This window comes from Macaca mulatta, chromosome 2, assembly GCF_049350105.2.
Source record: "Macaca mulatta isolate MMU2019108-1 chromosome 2, T2T-MMU8v2.0, whole genome shotgun sequence".
Classification (NCBI taxonomy): domain Eukaryota; kingdom Metazoa; phylum Chordata; class Mammalia; order Primates; family Cercopithecidae; genus Macaca; species Macaca mulatta.
In genome coordinates this window covers 155830334-155850629 of record NC_133407.1, presented here as the reverse complement: position 1 = coordinate 155850629, position 20296 = coordinate 155830334, and the positions used below count along the sequence as shown (strand labels likewise).

At 41.4% G+C, this 20296-nt stretch overlaps 1 protein-coding gene across 1 annotated transcript in view; it reads right to left on the bottom strand.

Annotated features, from left to right (window-relative positions):
* RUVBL1 (RuvB like AAA ATPase 1) overlaps positions 1 to 20296 on the bottom strand; it is a 97362-nt gene that overhangs the window by 59663 nt on the left and 17403 nt on the right. The window lies entirely within an intron of this gene.

The window sequence follows — 20296 nt, the reverse complement described above, 5'->3', positions numbered from 1 at the left end:
CACTTCCGGCTGTGTCTCTGGGTTGGCTTCCCCCGCAGCCGGCGCTTCCTGCCCAGGCTGGGGTCGGTAGCACAGTGGGACCACGCCCCGGATTTGATTTCGGGCTGGGGCGTTGCACGAGGTAGTGGCCCCCGGGTACCACTCCTAATCCTTCCGTCCTATCCATTATCACGTTTGAACGTCATACTCTTACGCGAAGCTCAAGTTATTATTTCCGTTTTGGAAATAGAAGAACTGAGGTTCAGAGCTTAAACTGAGATTGGTTACTAACCAATGTTTTCTGACTCCCAGACCTTTGCATCTCGTCTGGAAAGGCCCAGCGCAACCCACCACTCCTTCCGTGGAATTGTCTTCCCCTGCTTCTAATCTCCATCCTCCGCCGAGAGATAAGGTTCCTGCTAAGTTCAGTTCAGTTGACTGTAAATAACATTTTGCAGTTTTCAAAACTCTACAGCCCTGTAAGGTAGTGTAATTACGAATGCAGCTACAGACAAGCAGAAAGAGGCCCATCCGCCCAAGAAAGCACCACAAAGAATCAGAACTAGAAATCTTCAGGCTTCAAAACCTATATAATAATGCTCATACTGTCCCATTATTTCAGCTGAGACAATCAGCCAGCAAATTGTCCCTTCAGGTTTCATAATGATATTCGCACAACCTGCACCACAATTGTACTTGTCATCCATCCATCCATCCATCCATTTAACAAACACGAGCCAGACACCACAATGCACTGGGGATACAGGGATAAAAGTCTTGATGAGCTTACTCCTTGCTTAGAAAACTTGTAACATGAGATGTGGTGAGACAGGTACACCCAGGTGGCAAGAAGACCAGAGCAGAAGCCCCAGGAACAGCCTGGAGAGCCAGGGAAAGCACCATGAAGGTGATGTTGCCTTGGCTGAATTCTGACAAATGGGCGAGATTTCCTCAGAAGCAAATGGTATGACACCATTTTTACAGAAGAAGATACTAACATCCAGAGGAAGGGAAGGACTTGCCCAGAGTGCAGGAGAGTTTATATTAGAATTGAGACAGACCTGAAATCACACTTCCTTGTACATCTTGATTCTAAGTTTTGAATCTAGGTTTCTATATTTTTTTTCTTTTCTTTTGAATCTAGGCTTCTAGTGATTTGCATAATTACTGGGTCAATGTTTGTCTCTCCCAGTAAACTGCAGGCCTTTTGAGGGTGTAGACCACATTTGATTGTTTACCATTTTAACCTAAGTGCCTGGCACACAGCCTAAAACACAGCTCACAATTAAGGCTTCTCATGAATTCAATTAATGTTCTAGACCACACACAAACACATACACTTGAATTTATCAGTTTTGCTGCATGTATTTTATACGGTGGCTTTTGTAGGTCTTGGTAATGATTTCCATCAGAGAATGGAATCTTCTGGCATTTTCAGGGCCCAAAAGAACAGAGGCTCAGGCGGCCTTGGAAGGCTGAGGTTGTTACTAGTGGCATGTGGTTCATCAGCACTAGAGACAGCACCTCACAAAGTTGCTTAGCCCCTCATTGACTTGTTCCTGGTCATTACTCTTAGATAAGAAGCAATTCCTTTTTCTGTATGGAGAAGGAAAATTTTCCACCAACTAGTAGTCAAAGTGAAGCATTCTATGGGACTGACTTCTTTGTGTATTGTCCAATTAGGGAAAAAACCATTTTTTACACTTATTATTTTGGCCCTAATCTTTGTATCTTTTGGCACAAAGAGAAGGATTTCCTTCTAGCCCAAAAAGAGGAAGGGAGAATGAGGATTTTAGAGCACAGAGGAATATCCCCTGGATTACTTGGTCTAGTGGTTTTCAAACCACATTCCCAGCAGTTGTGGAATCTTTCTGTGGCCAGTACAGGTGGGGAAAGGGAATGCTAAGAGTGTGGGATACCAGCTCCATGCCCCCACTTCCACCAGAGTTGTTCCTTCTTTTTTTTTTTTTTTTTTTTTTAGTGCTAAAGAACAGTTAAAAAATCACTGATGGGCCAGGTGTAGTGGTCCACGCCTATAATCCCAGCACTTTGGGAGGCTGAGGCAGGTGGATCACCTGAGGTCAGGAGTTCGAAACCAGCCCGGCTAACATGGCAAAACCCCATCTCTACTAAAAATACAAAAATTACCTGGGCGTGGTAGCAGAAACCTGTAACCCCAGCTACTCAGGAGGCTGAGACACGAGAATCACTTGAACCCGGGAGGTGGAGGTTGCAGTGAGCCAAGATTGTGCCATTGCACTCCAACCTGGGCAACAGAGCGAGAGTCATCTCAAAAAAATAAAAAGAAAAGTTACTGATCTAGCCTAGCATTCTCATTTTATAGGTGATGAAACTGAGACCCCAGGGGTGACAGGATTTGTCCAAGGTCACAAATCGAGCAAATGCCTGACACAGATCCAGTGTGCAAAGATGCTGGACCTGGCTGCAAAGTCAGACGATTTCTTTCATTTCAACAGAAAGTAATGTGGCAGGCTAGTATCCAAGCTAGACAAGTCCAATAAACAGCAAGTGAGGCCTGCTGCAGTGGACAGGGTTATTCCTGACCAGCGTCCATCCCACTTCTGCGCACCATCACTCCCATTTTCTTTCAGGAAATGACCGTTCTGCCACTTTGAGTCCAGGTAATTTGGACGAACTGACCCCACACCCCGTGTTTGTTTCACTGGTAAACACGTGGCCCTGGCCTGACCTATCAGTATCCCATCCTCTCAGACACTGTGATTGGCTCAGAAATGTGAGCAGCTAGTTCAATGACAGTCAGTCCTGGCAATTTACTGGACATATCAGGAGAGAAAACATAGGTCATGGATCTGCAGGCTGGTCTTCTTTGCTACTTCATGGGGAGACTGTACCTGAAAATGAAGCCAAGATAGAGGAAAGGAAAGCTGACAGAAAGAGATTCCTGATGAAATCCTTTATATTCCTGCATCATCCTCGCGTTACTTGCAGTGTAACATGGCATTTACTTTGGGGCTTAAGATGTTTCAGTTAGATTTCTATCTGTGGGTACTGAAAAATCCATATCAATGCAGTGACACATATGTAAGTAATTGTGTGGACTACTACATTCCAGAATTGTGCTGTGACAACCCTAGACCTGCCAGCTCTCATTCCCTCACTCCCATGACCCTCTTATTCCCTTACTCCCATGACCTTTGCTCTTTCACCTCCAGGCCTTTGACCTCTGTTTCTCCAGCCCAAGCTTGATTATCTCAATCACTTGTTTCCTGACCCTTCTGCTCCTTCCTTACCTTGACTTCTATCACACCTGACCTTTGAACCCACAAGCCCAGATCAAGCCTCCCTCTGCCTTCTCCGCTGCCTCCTGAGGGCTCTGTGTGTGGCAGGATGCAGTTACCCAGTGGTGCCCTGGAAACACTGCACAGTCATGGTCTCCAGCCTCAACTGGAGCAACCCAAGTAATGATTAAATGGTGTTATTCGGCAGGGTGCAGTGGCTCATGCCTGTAATCCCAACACTTTGGGAGGCCAAAGCGGGCAGATCACTTGAGGTCAGGAGTTCGAGACCAGCCTGGTCAACATGGTGAAACCCTGTCTCTACTAAAAATACAAAAATTAGCCAGGCATGGCAGCACACACCTGTAGTCCCAGCTACTCGGGAGGCTGAGGCAGAAGAATTGCTTGAACCCAGAAGGCAGAGGTTGCAGTGAGCCGAGATCACACCACTACACTCCAGCCTAGGCGACAGAGTGAGACCCTGTTTTAAAAATAATAAATAAATAAATAAATAAATAAATAAATAAATGTATTAGTTTTTTGGGGAGCTTCAAGTGATCCTCCCATCTCAGCCTCCCAAGTAGCTGGGCATGCACCACCACACCCAGCTAATTTTTTCTATTTTTTGTAAAGACGGGGTCTTGCTGTGTTGGCTAGGCTGGTCTTGAATTCCTGGACTCAAGCAATCCTCCTGCCTTGACCTCCCAAAATGCTGAGATTACAGGCATGAGCCATCACACCCAGCAGTAAATGTTATATTGGTTAAAAGATTAGTTCACCTGCAGTAACAGAGAGATCTAAAATAACAGTGGATCAAACAAGAGAAAAGTCACTTTATCTCACATAAAGTCCAAGCAGGCATGCCAGCAGGTGGGCTGGCTTTACAATCAGTAAGGGCCTTGGTCCTTCTATGATGTGGCTCTGCCACTTCCCACACACACCGTTTATCATGTGGTCCAAGACAGCTGCTCAAACTCCTCCCAAAAGGGCTGAAATTGCACCAACTAGAAGGAAAAAAGGGAAAGAAGAGGACATGCTCCTTCCCTTTAACCTTTACATTGAAGTTGCACCATCATTTCTACTCATATCCCAGGGGCCAGCACTTAATCAAATGGCTAGAACTAGCTGCAAAGGAGGCTGAGAAATGTAGTCTTACACTGGATGTCTTACACTGGATGGATATGTGTCCAGTTAAAAATTCAATTCCTATGTAAAGAGAGGAGAAGATAGATTGGAAAACAACTCTCAGACTCTACCCTAAGCTTCTACTGTGTGCCAAGCACTGCTGAATTCTCCTTGTATGCTGACTCAAAGGCAGGTATGACCTTCCTTCTAGCCAAGGCATCTCTACTATCTGGGTCTCAGATAACAACCTGGGCCCCATTCCATCTCTCAAAGGCCTTGCTCCACCCATTACCTTCCTTTTCCTGTATTTCCATCTATTCTCCCTGATCATTCCCACAGGATATGTGCAGTCTTTCTCCTCCCTCCCCCTCCCAATGTCATCACTTGCATTTCTGTCCTAGCACAGTTCTCATCTTGCCAAGTGCCCCCCTTTCCCTTCCCAGTCTTCAGTCTGGTGCAACATAGCTTTTACTCTTGCTGCTCCCTTGAATCTGCTATCTCAAAAGTCCAGGGTGCCACAAAACAAGTTTTAATAAATGTTAAAAATTGAAATCATGCATAATACTTTTCCAGTCACAATGGAATAAAACTTGAAATCAGTAACAGAAGGAAAATTCACAAATATGTGGAAATTAAACAATACGTTCTTAAACAATTAATAGGTCAAAGAAGAAATCATAAGGGAAATCAGAAAATACTTTGAGATGAATGACAACAAAAGCACAATGTACCGAAACTTATGGGATTCAGCAAAAGCAGTGTTAAGAGAGAAGTTTATAGCTATGAACATCTATAATAAGAAGAAAGATCTCAAATTCATAACCTAACTGTGCACCTACAGGGACCAGGAAAAACAAAACAATAACAACAACAAAAAAGAACAAGCTAAATCCAAAACCAGCAAAAGAAAAGAAACAATAAAAATTAGAGAGTAGTAGTAGTCCCAGGAGGAAAGAGGCAGAAGCAATTTAAGCATCCATTGACAGATAATTGATTTTTAAAAGATGGTATATACATATGATGGAATATTATTAAGCACTAAAAAAGAAGAAAATTCTGACACATGTTACAATATAGATGAATATTGAGCCATCATGTTAGGTAAAATAAGCCAGTCACAAAAAGACAAGTACAGTATGACTCCACTTATATGAGCTCCCTAAAGTAGTTAAATTCATAAAGACAAAAAGTACAATGATGGTTGCCAGGGGCTGGGGAAAGGAAAAATAGAGAGCTAATTCAATGGGTGCAGGGTTTCCATCTGGGAAGATGAAAAAGTTCCGGAGATGGATGATAGTGATGGTTGCACAACAATGTGAATGTACTTAATGCCGCCTAACTGTACACGTAAAATGGTTAAAATGGTATCGTTTATGTTACGTATCTTTTACCACAATTTTTTAAAAAGATTAGAATGGAGACAAAATAGAGAAACAGAAAAACAAAGAAAATAAAAAAACACTAAAAGTTGGTTCTTTGAAAAGAATAACAAAACTGACAAATCTTTAGCTAGATTTACTAAGAAAACAAGAGGGCCGGGTGCGGTGGCTCAAGCCTGTAATCCCAGCACTTTGGGAGGCCGAGGCAGGCGGATCACGAGGTCAGGAGATCGAGACCATCCTGGCTAACACGGTGAAACCCCGTCTCTACTAAAAATACAAAAAGAAATTAGCCGGGCGTGGTGGCGGGCGCCTGTAGTCCCAGCTACTCCGGAGGCTGAGGCAGGAGAATGGCGTGAACCCGGGAGGCGGAGCTTGCAGTGAGCCGAGATCGCGCCACTGCACTCCAGTCTGGGCGACAGAGCTAGACTCCGTCTCAAAAAAAAAAAAAAAGAAAAAGAAAACAAGAGAGAAGACTAATTATAAAATCAGAAATTACAGCAGGAACATTACTATTTACTATACAGAAATAAAAAGAAATATAAGAGAATACTATAAATAATTATAAACAAATTGGATAATCTGGATGAAATAGACAAATTTGTTGAAACAAACAAACTATGAACAGACTACCAAAACTGACTCAAGAAAAAGTAGAAAATCTTACTGTAATCAAGTGAGGAGATTGAGTCAGTAACCAAAAGTCTCCCTATAAAGAAAAGCCTAGAGCTGAATGGCTTAACTACTGATTTCTACCAAACATTTAAAGAACTAGCACCAGACCAAGAGCAATGGCTCATGCCTGTAACCCCAGCACTTTGGGAGGGTAATGTGGGAGGATTGTTTGAGGCCAGCAGTTCAAGACCAGGTTGGGAAACAGCAAGACCCCATCTCTACAGACATGGTTGTGCGCACCTGTAGTCTTAGCTACTTGGGAGGCTGAGGCAGTAGGATCACTCAGGCCCAGGAGTTTGAGGCTGTAGTGAGCTGTGATCACACCACTGCACTTTAGCTTGGGTGAAAAAGTAAGACACCAGTCCTTCTCAAACTCTTCCAAAAAACTAAAGAGAACACTTTCCAATGCATTCTATAAGGCCAGCACTGCCCTGATAACAAAGCCAGATAAAAACATTATAAAACAGGGTGGGTGTGGTCGTTCACACCTGTAATCCCAGCACTTTGGGAGGCCGAGGAGGGCGGATCACCTGAGGTCAGGAGTTAGAGACCCCATCTCTACTAAAAATGCAAAAACTATCCGGGCGTACTGGTGGGCACCTGTAATCCCAGTTACTCGGGAGGCTGAGGCAGAGCATCACTTGAACCTGGGAGGCAGAGGTTGCAGTGAGCCGAGATTGCGCCACTGCACTCCAGCCTGGGCAACAGAGGGAGACTTCATCTCAAAAAACAAAACAAAACAAATAAACAAAAAAAAACACTGTAAAACAAACAAATCAACAACAAAAACAACAAAACAGATCAAGATCCTGTATGAATGTAGATGCAACAATTCTCAACAAAATTCTGGCAAACCCAGTTTAGCAGCGCATTAAAGGATTATCACCATGACCAGGGGGATTTATTCTACAAAGACAAAGGCAGTTTAACATACAAAAATCAATGTAATATGCCATATTAATAGAACAATTAATATGCCATATTAATAGATCATGTAGGGAAAAAACCCCACATGATCAACTCAATTGATTCAGAAAAAAACATTTGACAAAATCCAATATACTTTCATGATTCAAAAAACAACTAGGAGTTGCCTATGAGAGGGAGGCAGAGCAAGATGGCCAAATAAAGCCTCCAGCAATTGCCCCTACCTGCCGCCAGCAGAAAACCAAATTGAAAAACTATCTGCACAAGAAAGCACCTCCATAAGAACCAAAAATCAGGTGAGCAGTCACAGTCCCTGGTTTTAACATCACATCAAAGGAAGAGGCACTAAAGAGGGTAGGAAAGACAGTCTTGACTCACCCGCACTACCCATCTCTCATCCCTTGCCTGCGGCCTCATGGCACAGAGACAGAATCTATGTACTTGGCAGAGAGATTGTGGGACTTTGTACTGGAACTCAGTGCTGCCCTGTCACAGCAGAAAACAACACAAGGCAGAATTCAACCAGCACCCATGCAGACAGCATTTAGACCAGCCTTAGCCAGAGGGGAATCATCCATCCCGGTGGTCAGAACCTGAGTTCCAGCCAGCCTTATCACCGAAGGCTAAAGTGCTCTGGGGTTCTATAGAAACTTGGAAGGCAGTCTAGGCCACAAGGACTGCAATTCCTGGGCAAATCTTGGTGCTCTGCTAGGCTTGGAGCCAGTAAATGTGGGGTGCATGTGACCTAGCAAGACAATAGCCAGGGCAGTCAAGAGAGTGCTTGCATCACCACTCCTGCAAAGCCAAGCAGTGCAGCTTGCAGCTCCCAGAGAGACTCATTCCTTCTGCTTGAGGAGAGCAGAGAGGAGAGTAAAGGGGACTCTGTCTTGCAACTTGGATACTAGCTTAGCCATAGTAGAATGGGGAACCAGGTAGTGTCCTGAGGCCCCTATTTCAGCCTATAGTTCCCAGACAACATTTCTAGACACACCCCGGGACAAAAGAGAATGCACCGTCTTGAAGGGGAAAAACCCAGACCTGGCAGGATTCCTCATCTGCTGAGTAGAGGGCTTGGGCCTTGAATAAACATCAGTGGTAGCCAGGCAGTATTTACCATGAGCCTTGGGTAAGACCCAGTGCCATGCTGGCTTCAGGTGACCCAGGATATTCCCAGTTGTGATGGCCACAGAAAGAAACCCCTTCTGTTTGAAGAAAGGAGAGGAAAGAGTAAAAGGGACTTTGTCTTGCAATTTGGATACCACCTCAGCCACAGTGGTGTAGAGGACCAAGTGGTCTTTTGGGGTTCCCAATTCCAGGCCTTAGCTCCTGGATGACATTATTGGCCTTGCCTCGGGCCGGAGGGGAGCCTACTGCCCTGAAGGGAGAAACCCAGGCCCGGCAGTATTCAACACAAGGTGAAGTGCCCTTGGATCTTGAGTGAGCATCAGCGGTAGCCAGGCAGTTCTTGCTATGGGCCTGGGTTGGTGGTGACCACAAGGAGAGTTCTTCTGTATGAGGAAAAGGGAGGGAAGAGTGGGAAGGACTTGTGTTGCGGTTTGGGCACCAGCTCAGCTGCAGGAGAATAGAGCACCAAATGGATTCCTAAGGTTTCTGACCCCAGGCCCCAGCTCCCGGTTGGCATTTCTGGACTTGCTGTGGGCTGGGGGATGAGCTTATCACTCTGAGGGAAGGACACAAGCCTGGCTAGATTCACCAGATGCTGATTTTAGAGCTTTCAGGCCATGAGTGAACATTGGCAGTAGCCAGGCAGTGGTCACCATGGTCCTTGGGTGAGACACAGTATTGTGCTGGGTTTGGGTCTGACCCAACAAAGTCCCAGTGGTGTTGCCACAGAAGTGCTTGTATCATCTCTCCCCCAGCTTCAGGCAGCCTATCAGAGAGACTCTGTTCCTGGGAAAGTAAGGGAAGAGAACAAGAGTCTGTCTGGTAATCCAGGGAATTCTCCCAGATCTTACCCAAGACCACCAAGGCAGTACCTCTGTGCAGCTGAAAGTCACAGCATTATTGGGCTTGGGGTGCCCCCTAGTGCAGATACAGCTGCAGTGACCAAAGACAGATTACAACACTCAATTCCCTTTGAATGCTTGGCAAGCCTTCCCAAGAAGGATGGGTACAAACAAGCTCAGACTGCAAAGACTATAATAAATACCTAACTCTTCAATGCCCAGATTTTGGCAAATATCCACATCATCAAGGCTATCCAGGAAAACATGACCTCACCAAACAAATGAAATAAGGCACCAGTGATCAATCCTGAAGTGACAGAGATGTGTGACCTTTCAGATAGATAATTCAAAATAACTCTTTTGAGGAAGCTCAATGAAATTTAAGATAATGCAGAGAAGGAATTCATAATCCTATCAGATAAATTTAACAAAGAGATTGAAATAATTAAAAAGAATCAAACAGAACTTCTGGCGCTGAAAAATTCAGTTGATATACGAAGAATGTATCAGTCCACAACAGAACTGATCAAGCAGAAGCATTAGTGAGCTTGAAAACAAGCTCTTTGGCCAGGCGTGGCAGCTCACGCCTATTATCCCAGCACTTTGGTAGGCTGAGGTAGGCAGATCACTTGAGGTCAGGAGTTTGAGACCAGCCTGGCCAACATAGTGAAACCCCATCTCTACTAAAAACACAAATGTTACCCAGGTGCGGTGGTAGAAGCCTGTAATCCAGCTACTCAGGAGGCTGAAGCAGGAGAATCACCTGAACCTGGGAGGCGGAGGTTATAGTAAGCAGAGATCATGCCACTGCACTCCAGCCTGGACAATAAGAGTGAAACTCTGTTGAAAAAAAAAAAAAGGACAGGCTATTTGCAAATACACAGAGGTGGCCAGGCATGGTGGCTCATGCCTATAATCCCAACACTTTGAGAGGCCAAGATCAATTGAGGCCAGAAGTTCGAGACCAGCCTGGGCAACATGGTGAAACCCCATCTCTACAAAAAAATTAAAATAACAATAAATTAGCTGGGTGTGGTTGTACATGTCTGTAGTCCCAGCTACTTGGGAGGCTGAAGTGAGAGAATCAATTGAGCCTGGGAGGTCAAGGCTGCAGTGAGCTGTGATTGTACCATTGCACTCCAGCCTGGGTGAGAAACTTTGTCTAAAAAAAAAAAAAAGAGAGAGAGAAAAAAAAAAAAAGAAGAAGAAGAAGAAGAGGAAGAAGAAAAGGAAAATAAAATGCAAAGAGGGGAAAAAAAAAAGAATGAAGCATGTCTACTAAATCTAGAAAATAGCCTCAAAAGGGTAAATATAAGAGTTACTCACCTTAAAAGAAGATAGAAAGAGAGATCAGGGTAGAAAGTTTATTCAAAGGGATAATAAATAGAACTTTCCAAACCTAGAGAAAAAAATTAATATTCAAGTATAAGAAGGTTATAGAACACCAGATATAACCCAAATAAGACTATATCTAGACATTTAATAATCAAACTTGCAAAAGTCAATAATAAAGAAAGGCTCCTAAAAGCAGCAAGAGAAAAGAAACAAATAACATACAAAGGAGCTCCAATATATCTGGCAGCAGACTTCTCAGTGGGAACCTTACAGGCCTGGAAAGATTGGCATGACATATTTAAAGTGCTAAAGGAAGGCTGGGCGTGGTGGCTCATGCCTGTAATCCCAGCACTTTGGGAAGCCGAGGCGGGTGGATCATTTGAGCTCAGGAGTTCAAGACCAGCCTGGCAAACAGGGCGAAACCTCATATCTATTAAAAGAACAAAAATTAGCCAGGTGTGGTGGCATGCTACTACCTGTAGTCCCAGCTACTTAGGAGGCTGAAGCAGGAGAATCGCTTGAACCCAGAAGGTGGATGTTGTAGTAAGCCGAGATTGCGCCACAGAACTCCAGCCTGGACTGCAGAGCAAGAATCCATCTCAAAATAAGTAAATAAATAAATAAAGTGCTGAAGAAAAAAAAACCTTTTATAGTAGGATAGCATATCCAGCAAAAATATACTTCAAACATAAAAGAGAAATAAAGACTTCCTTAGACAAACAAGAGCTAAGGGATTTCGTCAACACCAGACTTGTCCTACAAAAAATGCTAAAGTGAATTCTTCAGTCTGAAAGAAAAGGATGTTAATGAGCAATAAGAAATCACCTGAAGGTGAGAAACTCACTGGTAATAGTAAGTACACAGATAAACACAGAGCAGTGTAGCACTGTAATTGTGGTGTGTAAACTATTCATATCTTAAGAAGAAAGAATAAAAGATGAACCTATCAAAAACAATAACCACAATAACTTTTCAAGACATGACAGTATAATAAGATATATATCATAGAAACAACAAAAAGTTAAAAAGCAGGGGGATGAAGTTAAACTGCAGAATTTTTAATTAGTTTTCTCTTTGTTCTTCTTTTTTTTTGGCATTAGTTGTTAAGTTGTCATTAGTTGAAAATAAACTATGCAGATGTTATTTGCAAGCTTCATGGTAACCACAAATTTAAAAACCTACAACACGCGCACAAAAAAGAAAAAGCAAGAAATTTAAGATACCACCAGAGAAAATCACCATCACAAAAAGAAAAACAGGAAGGAAGGAAAAAAGGAAGGAAGAGTAGCCCACAAATAATCAGAAAACAAATAACAAAATGACCGTAGTGAGCCCTTACTTATCAGTAATAATAGTGAATGTAAATGGACTAAACTTTCCAATAAAAAGACACACAGTGGCTGAATGGATTGAAAAAACAAGACCTGCCAGGTGTGGTGGCTCATGCCTGTAATCCCAGCACTTTGGGAAGCCAATGTGGGTGGATTGCTTGAGCCCAGGAGTTTGAGACCAGCCTGCACAGCATGGCGAAACCCCATCTCTACAAAAAATACAAAATTTGCCAGGCATGGTGGCATGCACCTGTGGTCCCAGTCACTTGGGAGGCTCAGGTGGGAGGAGCACTTGACCCTGGAAAGTCAAGGCTGCAGTGAGCAATAATCATGCCACTGTACTCCAGCCTGGGTGACAGAGTGAGACCCTGTCAAAAAAAAAAACCAATGATCTATTGCTTATAAGAAACGTATTTCACCTATAAAGACACACACAGATGGAAAATATGCTCCATGCAAATGAAAACCAAAAAAAAGCAGAAGTAGCTATACTTATAGCAGAAAAAATAGATTTCAAGACAACAACTTTTTAAGGAGACAAAGAAGAAGATCATTATATAATGATAAAGGGACCAATTCAGCAAGAGGATATAACAATGCATATATAAATATATATGTATCCAACATTCGAGCACCACATATAGAAAGCAAATAGTATTAGACCAAAAGATCATGAATAAGGAAACATGGGACTTAAACTGCTATAGACCAAATGGACTTAATAGATATTTACAGAACATTTCTTCCAGCGGCTGCAGAATACACATTATTCTCCTCAGCACATGGATCATTCTTAAGGATAGACCACATGTTAAGTCACAAAACAGTAAGTGCCCACATGAAAAAAATTGAAACACTTTAAATAAACAACTTAATGATGCATCTTAAATAACTAGAAAAGCAAGAACAAACCAAATCCAAAATTAGTAAAAGAAAAGATCAGAGCAGAAGTAATTAAAATTGAAATAAAAAATACAAAAAAGCAATGAAATGAAGAGTTGGTTATCTGAAAAGATAATATCAACAAATCTTTAGTCAGACTAAGAAAAAAACAGAGAAGACCCAAATGAATGAAATCACAGATGAAAAGGGAAATATTACAACTGATGCCACAGAAATTCAAAGGATCATGAGCAACTACTATGAACAACTATATGTCAATAAATTGGAAAACCTAGAAGAATAGATAAGTTCATGACATATACAACCCATCAAGATTGAACCATGAAGGAATCCAAAACCTGAATAGACCAATAACAAGTAACAAGATTGAAGCTGTAATAAAAAGTCTCCCAGCAAGGAAAGACCTGAGACCCAATGGCTTTACTGCTGAATTTTACCAAACATTTAAAGAAGAACTAATATGAATCCTCCTCAAACTACCCCAAAAAATAGAGGAGGGAATACTTCCAAATTTATTTTATGAGGTCAGTGTTACCCTGATACCCAAATCAGACAAAGACATATCAAAAAACAAAAAGAAAACTACAGGCTAATATCCCTGATGAACATTACTGCAAAAGTCCTCAAAAAAATATTAGCAATGTGAATTCAACAACACATTAAAAAGATCATTCATCATCACAAAGTGGGATTTATCATAGGGATGCAAGGATGTTTCAACATATGCAAATCAACCAGTGTGATCCATCATATCAATAAAATGAAGGACAAAAGCCATATGGTCATTTCAGTTGATGCTGAAAAAGCATTTGATAAAATTCAATATCCTGTTATGATAAAAGCCCTCAAAAAACTTGTCACAGAAGGAACCTACCTCAACACAGTACAAGCCATATGCAACAGACCCACGGCTAGTGTCATACTGAATGGGGGAAAACTGAAAGACTCTCCCCTATAATCCGGAACAAGACAAGGATGTCCCTTTACTACTATTATTCAACATAGTATTGGAAGTCCTAGCTACAGCAAACAGACAACATGAAGAAATAAAAGACATTCAAACCGGAAAGAAAGAAGCCAAATTATTCTTCTTTGCAGATCTTATATTTACAAAAACCTAAAGATTACACACGCACACACACACACACACGCGCGCACACAAACTGTTAAAAGTGATAAACAAATTCAATAAAGTTGTAGGATACAAAGTAAACATGCAAAAATCAGTAGCATTTCTATATGCCAACTGTGAACAATCTGAAAAAGAAATCAGGAAAACAATCCCATTTGCAATATCTACAAATACAATAAAATACTAAGAATAAACAACCAAAGAAGTGAGAGATCTCTACAATGAAAACTATAAAACATGCAGGAAGTTGAAGAGGCTACAAAAAATGAAAGAGAGTTTATGAATTGAAAAAATCAATATTGTTAAAATGTCCATACTACCCAAAGCAATCTACAGATTCAGTGCAATCCCTATAAAAATGCCAATGATATTCTTCACAGAAATAGAAAAAAAAAATCCTAAAATCTATATGCAACCACGAAAGATTCAGGATAGCCAAAGCCATCCTGAGCAAAAAGAACAAAACTGTAGCAATCACATAACCTGACTTCAAATTTTGCCACAAAGCTATAGTAACCAAAACAGCATGTCTCTGGCATTAAAAACAAAAACAAAAACATAGTCTAATGGAATAAAATAGAGAACCCAGAAACAAATCCATACATTCACAATGAACTCATTAGAAGGGCCAAGAACATATACTGGTGAAAGGACAGCCTCTTCAATAAATGGTGCTAGGAACACTGGATATCCATACAAGGGAAAATGAAACTAGACCCCTATCTCTCTCCATATACAAAAATCAAATCAAAATGGATTAAATACTTAAATCTATGACCTCAAACTATGAAACCACTGAAAGAAAACGTTGGAGAAACTCTCCAGGACATCCGTCTGGGCAAAGATTTCTTGAGTAATATCCATAAACACAGACAACCAAAACACAAATGGACAAATGAGATTATATAAAGTTAAAAAGCCTCTGCACAACAGAGAAACACTCAACAAAGTGAAGAGACAACCCACAGAATGGGGGAAAATATTTGCAAACTATTCACCTGACAAGGGATTAATAACCAGAATATATAAGGAGCTCAAACAACTCAATAGGAAAAAATTTGGTAACCCAATTAAAAAAAAAAAAAAAAACAGGCAGAAGATCTGAATAGGTGTTTCTCAAAAGAAGACATATAAATGGCACGTAGGTTTATGAAAAGGTGCTCACCATCACTGATCATCAGAGAGATGCAAATCAAAAGTACAATGAGTATAATCTCACTCCAGTTAAAATGGCTTTCATCCAAAAGCAGGCAATAAAAAATGCTGGTGATGATCTGGAGAAAAAGGAATCAGTACATCGAAGAGACATCTGTACTCCCATGTTTACTGCAGCACTATTCACAATAGCCACAATTTAGAAGCATCCTAAATGTCCATTAACAGGTGAATGGATAAAGAAAATAAAAAAGAATGAGATCCTGTCACTTGCAACAACATGGATATAACTGGAGGTCATGATGTTAAGTGTAATAAGCCAGGCACAGAAAGACAAATTTTGTATGTTCTCACTCATTTGTCAATGCTAAAAATTAAAAGAATTGAACTCATGGAGATAGGGAGTACAATAATGGTTGCAAGAGGCTGGGAAGGGAGTGGGAATGGGAAGTGGAAATGGTTAATGGGTACAAAACTATAGTTAGAATGAATAAGATCTAGTGTTTGATAGCACAGCAGCCTGACTATAGTCAACAATAATTTATTGTACATTTAAAAATAACTAAAAGAGTATAATTGGGTTGTTTGTAACACAAATAAATGATGTATGTTTGAGATGATGAATACCTCATTTACCCTGATGTGATTATTATACATTGTGTGCCTGTGTCAAAATATCTCATGTAGTCCATAAATGTATGTATCTACTATGTACCCATATAATTAAAAATTTTTTATTTTATTTATTTATATTTTTTTGAGACAGAGGCTCGCTCTTTTGCCCAGGCTGGAGGGTAGTGGCCTGATCTGGGCTCCCTGCAACCTCTGCTTCCCGGGTTCAAGTGATTTTCCTGCCTCAGCCTCCCAAGTAGCTGGGATTACAGGCACCTGCCACCATGCCCAGCTAATTTTTGTATTTTTAGTAGAGACGGGGTTTCACCATGTTTGCCAGGCTGGTCTCAAACTCCTGACCTCAGGTGATCTGCCCGCCTAGGCTTCCCAAAGTGCTGGGATTACAGGCGTGAGCCACCGTGCCCAGTCTCAAATGATACAAACTTCTTTATGAAAAACCCACAGGTAACGTCTTAATGGTAAGAGACCGGGTCCTTTCCGCTCTGAGACACTTCTCTCTATACAAAAAGAACTATTTCTCTTTCTTTTCTCTTCTGCCTATTAAACCTCTGCTCCTAAATTCCTTGTGTATGTCCATGTCCTAAATTTTCCTGGCACAAGACAACAAATCCCAGGGTACATACCCCAGACAACGTAGCTGCTTCATATTGGGGACCTTGTCTGGGATACCAATGTACAACATTCATGGAAACAGTGAGTAGAGTAGCAGACTCCAACTCTGTCCTTTCATTTCAAGGCTCTCAGCCTCCATTTTAGAATTAAATCAAACCAAATACTGGGCCCCCTTCAGCCATTTAAAAACGATGAGCGTGGCTGCCAGCCTTACAAGACTTGGGGGACAGGCTTGCTGGGGAGAACATGGAGAATCCCCCAGTACACATGGGTTGTTGGGCAATATGTTACACACACAACATATTGGCTGTGTTTGAATCAGCTTCCTATCATGGAGGACTTAGCTGTGGCATGAGGCTGGAGGAGGTTTTGGAGCAACTGAGGATTTCTGGCGGGGCTACTCCACGGTGTTATCCAAAGGCTTTTGGACTGACCCCGTCCTCTGAACACCATGGAGTGTCGGCAACGGGGTCTCAAACTTTCCTACGGTAATTTCTTCCTTTCCTATCTGTGACCGCCATATCTCTTATACTCTTTGTGTATGACAGTTCCGCATATAAATCAGGCACACCTCCTCAAAACTGACTGTAAAATCCTGTGCATCCACCACCCACTGGTTCTTTCCACTCGGAGACTCCTCTCTGTAGAGAGAGCTGTTTCTCTGTTTTTTTTGTTTGTTTGAGACAGAGTCTCGCTCTGTTGCCCAAGCTGGAGTGCAGTGGCGCGATCTCGGCTGACTGCAAGCTCCGCCTCCCGGGTTCACGCCATTCTCCTGCCTCAGCCTCCCGAGTAGCTGGGACTACAGGCGCCCGCCACCGAGCCCGACTAAAATTTTGTAATTTTAGTAGAGACGGGGTTTCATTGTGTTAGCCAGGAAGGTCTTGATCTCCTGACCTCGTGATCCGCCTGCCTTGGCCTTCCAAAGTGCTGGGATTACAGGCGCGAGCCACCGCGCCTGGCCTGTTTTTCTTTTTCTTCTCTTCTGCCTAGTAAACCTCTGCTAAAAACAAAACAAAACACAAACAAGCAAAACTAAAATTTCCCCCCATCAAGAACAAGCAAGGATGTCCACTTTTGCCACTTCTACTCAAGATGGTACTGGAAGTTCTACACAGAGCAATTAGGCAAGAAAATGAATTAAAGGTCATCCAAATTGGAAAGGAAGAGGTAAAACTACTTCTGTCTTAAATGGCATAATCCTATATGTGGAAAACCCTAAAGAATCCATCCAGAAAATACTGTTAGAGGCCAAGAGCAGTGGTTCTCATCTGCAATCTCAGAGCTTTGGGAGGCCAAGGCAGGAGAATCACCTGAGCCCAGGAGTTCAAGGCTGCAGTGAGCTATGATTGTGCCACTGCACTCCAGCCTAGGCGAGAAGGTGATACTCTGTCTCTAAAACAAACAAACAAACAACAACAAAAAACCCTTTTAGAACTAATAAACAAACTGAGCAAAGTTGCAGGATGCAAAATTGACATAAAAATCAATCATATTTCTATGCACTAGCAAAAAACAACACTAAAAAAAGAAATTTTAAAAATTCCATTTACAACAGTATCAAAAAGAGTAAAATAGGAATAAATTTAACTAAGGAAGTGCAAGACTTGTACATCAAAGGAGGTGGAAGCAAATCACTGTTGAAGGAATTTACAGAAGGCTTAAATAAATAGACATTCTGGATTCATAGATTAGAAGACTTAATATTGTTAAGATGACAATACTATCCACAGTGGTCTGCAGAACCAACACATTTCTACTGGAATCCAAATGGCGTGTTTCTGCAAAAACAGAAAAATTCATCCTAAAATTCATACGAAATTTCAAGGAACCCCAAATAGCCAAAATAATCCTGAAAAAGAACAAAGGTGGGGTATTCATAATTTGTGATTTCAAAACTTGATACAAGCAATATTAATCAAAACAGTGTGGTACTGGCATAAAGATAGATATGTAGACCAGTGAATAGAATTGAGAGTCCAGAAATAAACCCTCACATATATGACCAACTGATTTCTGACAAGGGTGTCAGGACCATTCAACGAGGAAAGCAGAGTCTCTTCAACAAATGCTGGCAGAAAAATTGGATAACTGGATGCAAAAGAATGAAGCTGGAGCCTTATGTTACACAGTGTATAAAAGTTAACTGAGAATGGATTTTTTAAAGCCCTAAATTTAGGAGCTTATACTACAAAACTCTTAGATGGAAATGAAGGAGCAAATCTTCGTGACCTTGTGTCATGGCAATGGTTTCTTAACTATGGCACCGAAGGCACATGTAACAAAAGAAAAACTAAATATGTTGGACTTCATCAAAATTTAAAATTTTGTGTATCAAAGGACACTTAAAAGATTAAAAAGATAACTCACAGAATGGGAGAAAATATTTGCAAATCATATATCCCATGAGGGTTTAATATTTAGAATATATAAAGAACTCCCACAACTCAAAACAAAAAACCAAACAGTCCAATTTAAAAATGGATAAAGGACGTGATAGACAATTTTCCAGAGAAGACACACAAATGGCTAATAAACACATGAAACGATGTTTAACATCATTAGTTATCAGGGAAATGAAAATACTAACCACAGTGAGACACTATTTCATACCCCCCAAGATGGCTATAATTTTAAAATGGAAAACAACAAGTGTTGGTAAGGATATGGGGAAATTGGAACCCTTGTGCAGTGCTGGTGGGAATGTAAAATGGTGCAGCTGCTGTGGAAAATGTCTTGATTCCTCAAAAAGTTAATCGTAGATTTACCATATGACCCAACAATTCCTCTACTATTTCAATGTTTAAAAGAATTGAAAACAGGGACTCAAACAGATTCTTCTGTACCCATGTTCATATCAGCAATATTCACAATTCCCAAAGGGTGGAAACAACCCACGTGTTCATCAGTGGATGAATGACAAACAAAATGTGAACTGCACATGCAATGGAATATTATTCATCCATAACAAGGATGACATTATTAGGCCAGGCACGGTGGCTCACGCCTGTAATCCCAGCACTCTGGGAGGCCAAGGCCAGTGGATCACAAGTTCAGGGGTTCGAGACCAGCCTTGCCAGCATGGCCATCTCTACTAAAAATACTATGAACAACTGTATGTCAGCTACTCGGGAGGCTGAGGCAGGAGAATTGCTTGAACCTGGGGGGCAAAAGTTGCAGTGAGCTGAGATTGTATCACTGCACTCCAGCCTGGCCAACAGAGCAAGACTCCATCTCAAAAGAAAGAGGAAGAGGATGAAATTCTTTTGGCACATGTTACAATACGGATGAACATTGAAAACATTATGATAAGTGAAATAAGCCAGACACAAAAGGACACATAGGTATAAACAAATATGTATGATTCTACTTATATGAAATACCTGTAATAGGCAAATTCATAGAGACAGAAAGTAGAATAGAGGTTAACAGGAGTTGGGAGAGGTGATAAGTTATTATCAATAAGTACAGATTTTGTTTTTGAGATAATAAAAAAGTTATGGAAATAGATAGTGATGATGGTTTCACAACATCTTGGATGTACTTAATACCACTGAATTGTACACTTAACCATAGCTTAAAAGATTTTATATATATTTTACCAGAAATTTTTTTTTAAAAAAAGGTAAAATTGACTTCTCAAGAGCCAAATTCTCCAGACATCTTGCAAGCTTATAGGATTTCTGTGCAACATTTACCACCACTGACCACCAACCCTATCGGGAAACTCTCAGCTCACTTAGGGTGTCAGTTAGGAATGCTTTTGACTTCAAGTAACAAAAAACAAGACACATAGTAGCTTCAGCAAGTAGGGGATTGTGTCTCATGCTCCCTCACCCTTAGCATACAGCTTTGGTTCTCGTGATTCAAGGATGGCTGCTGCACCTCC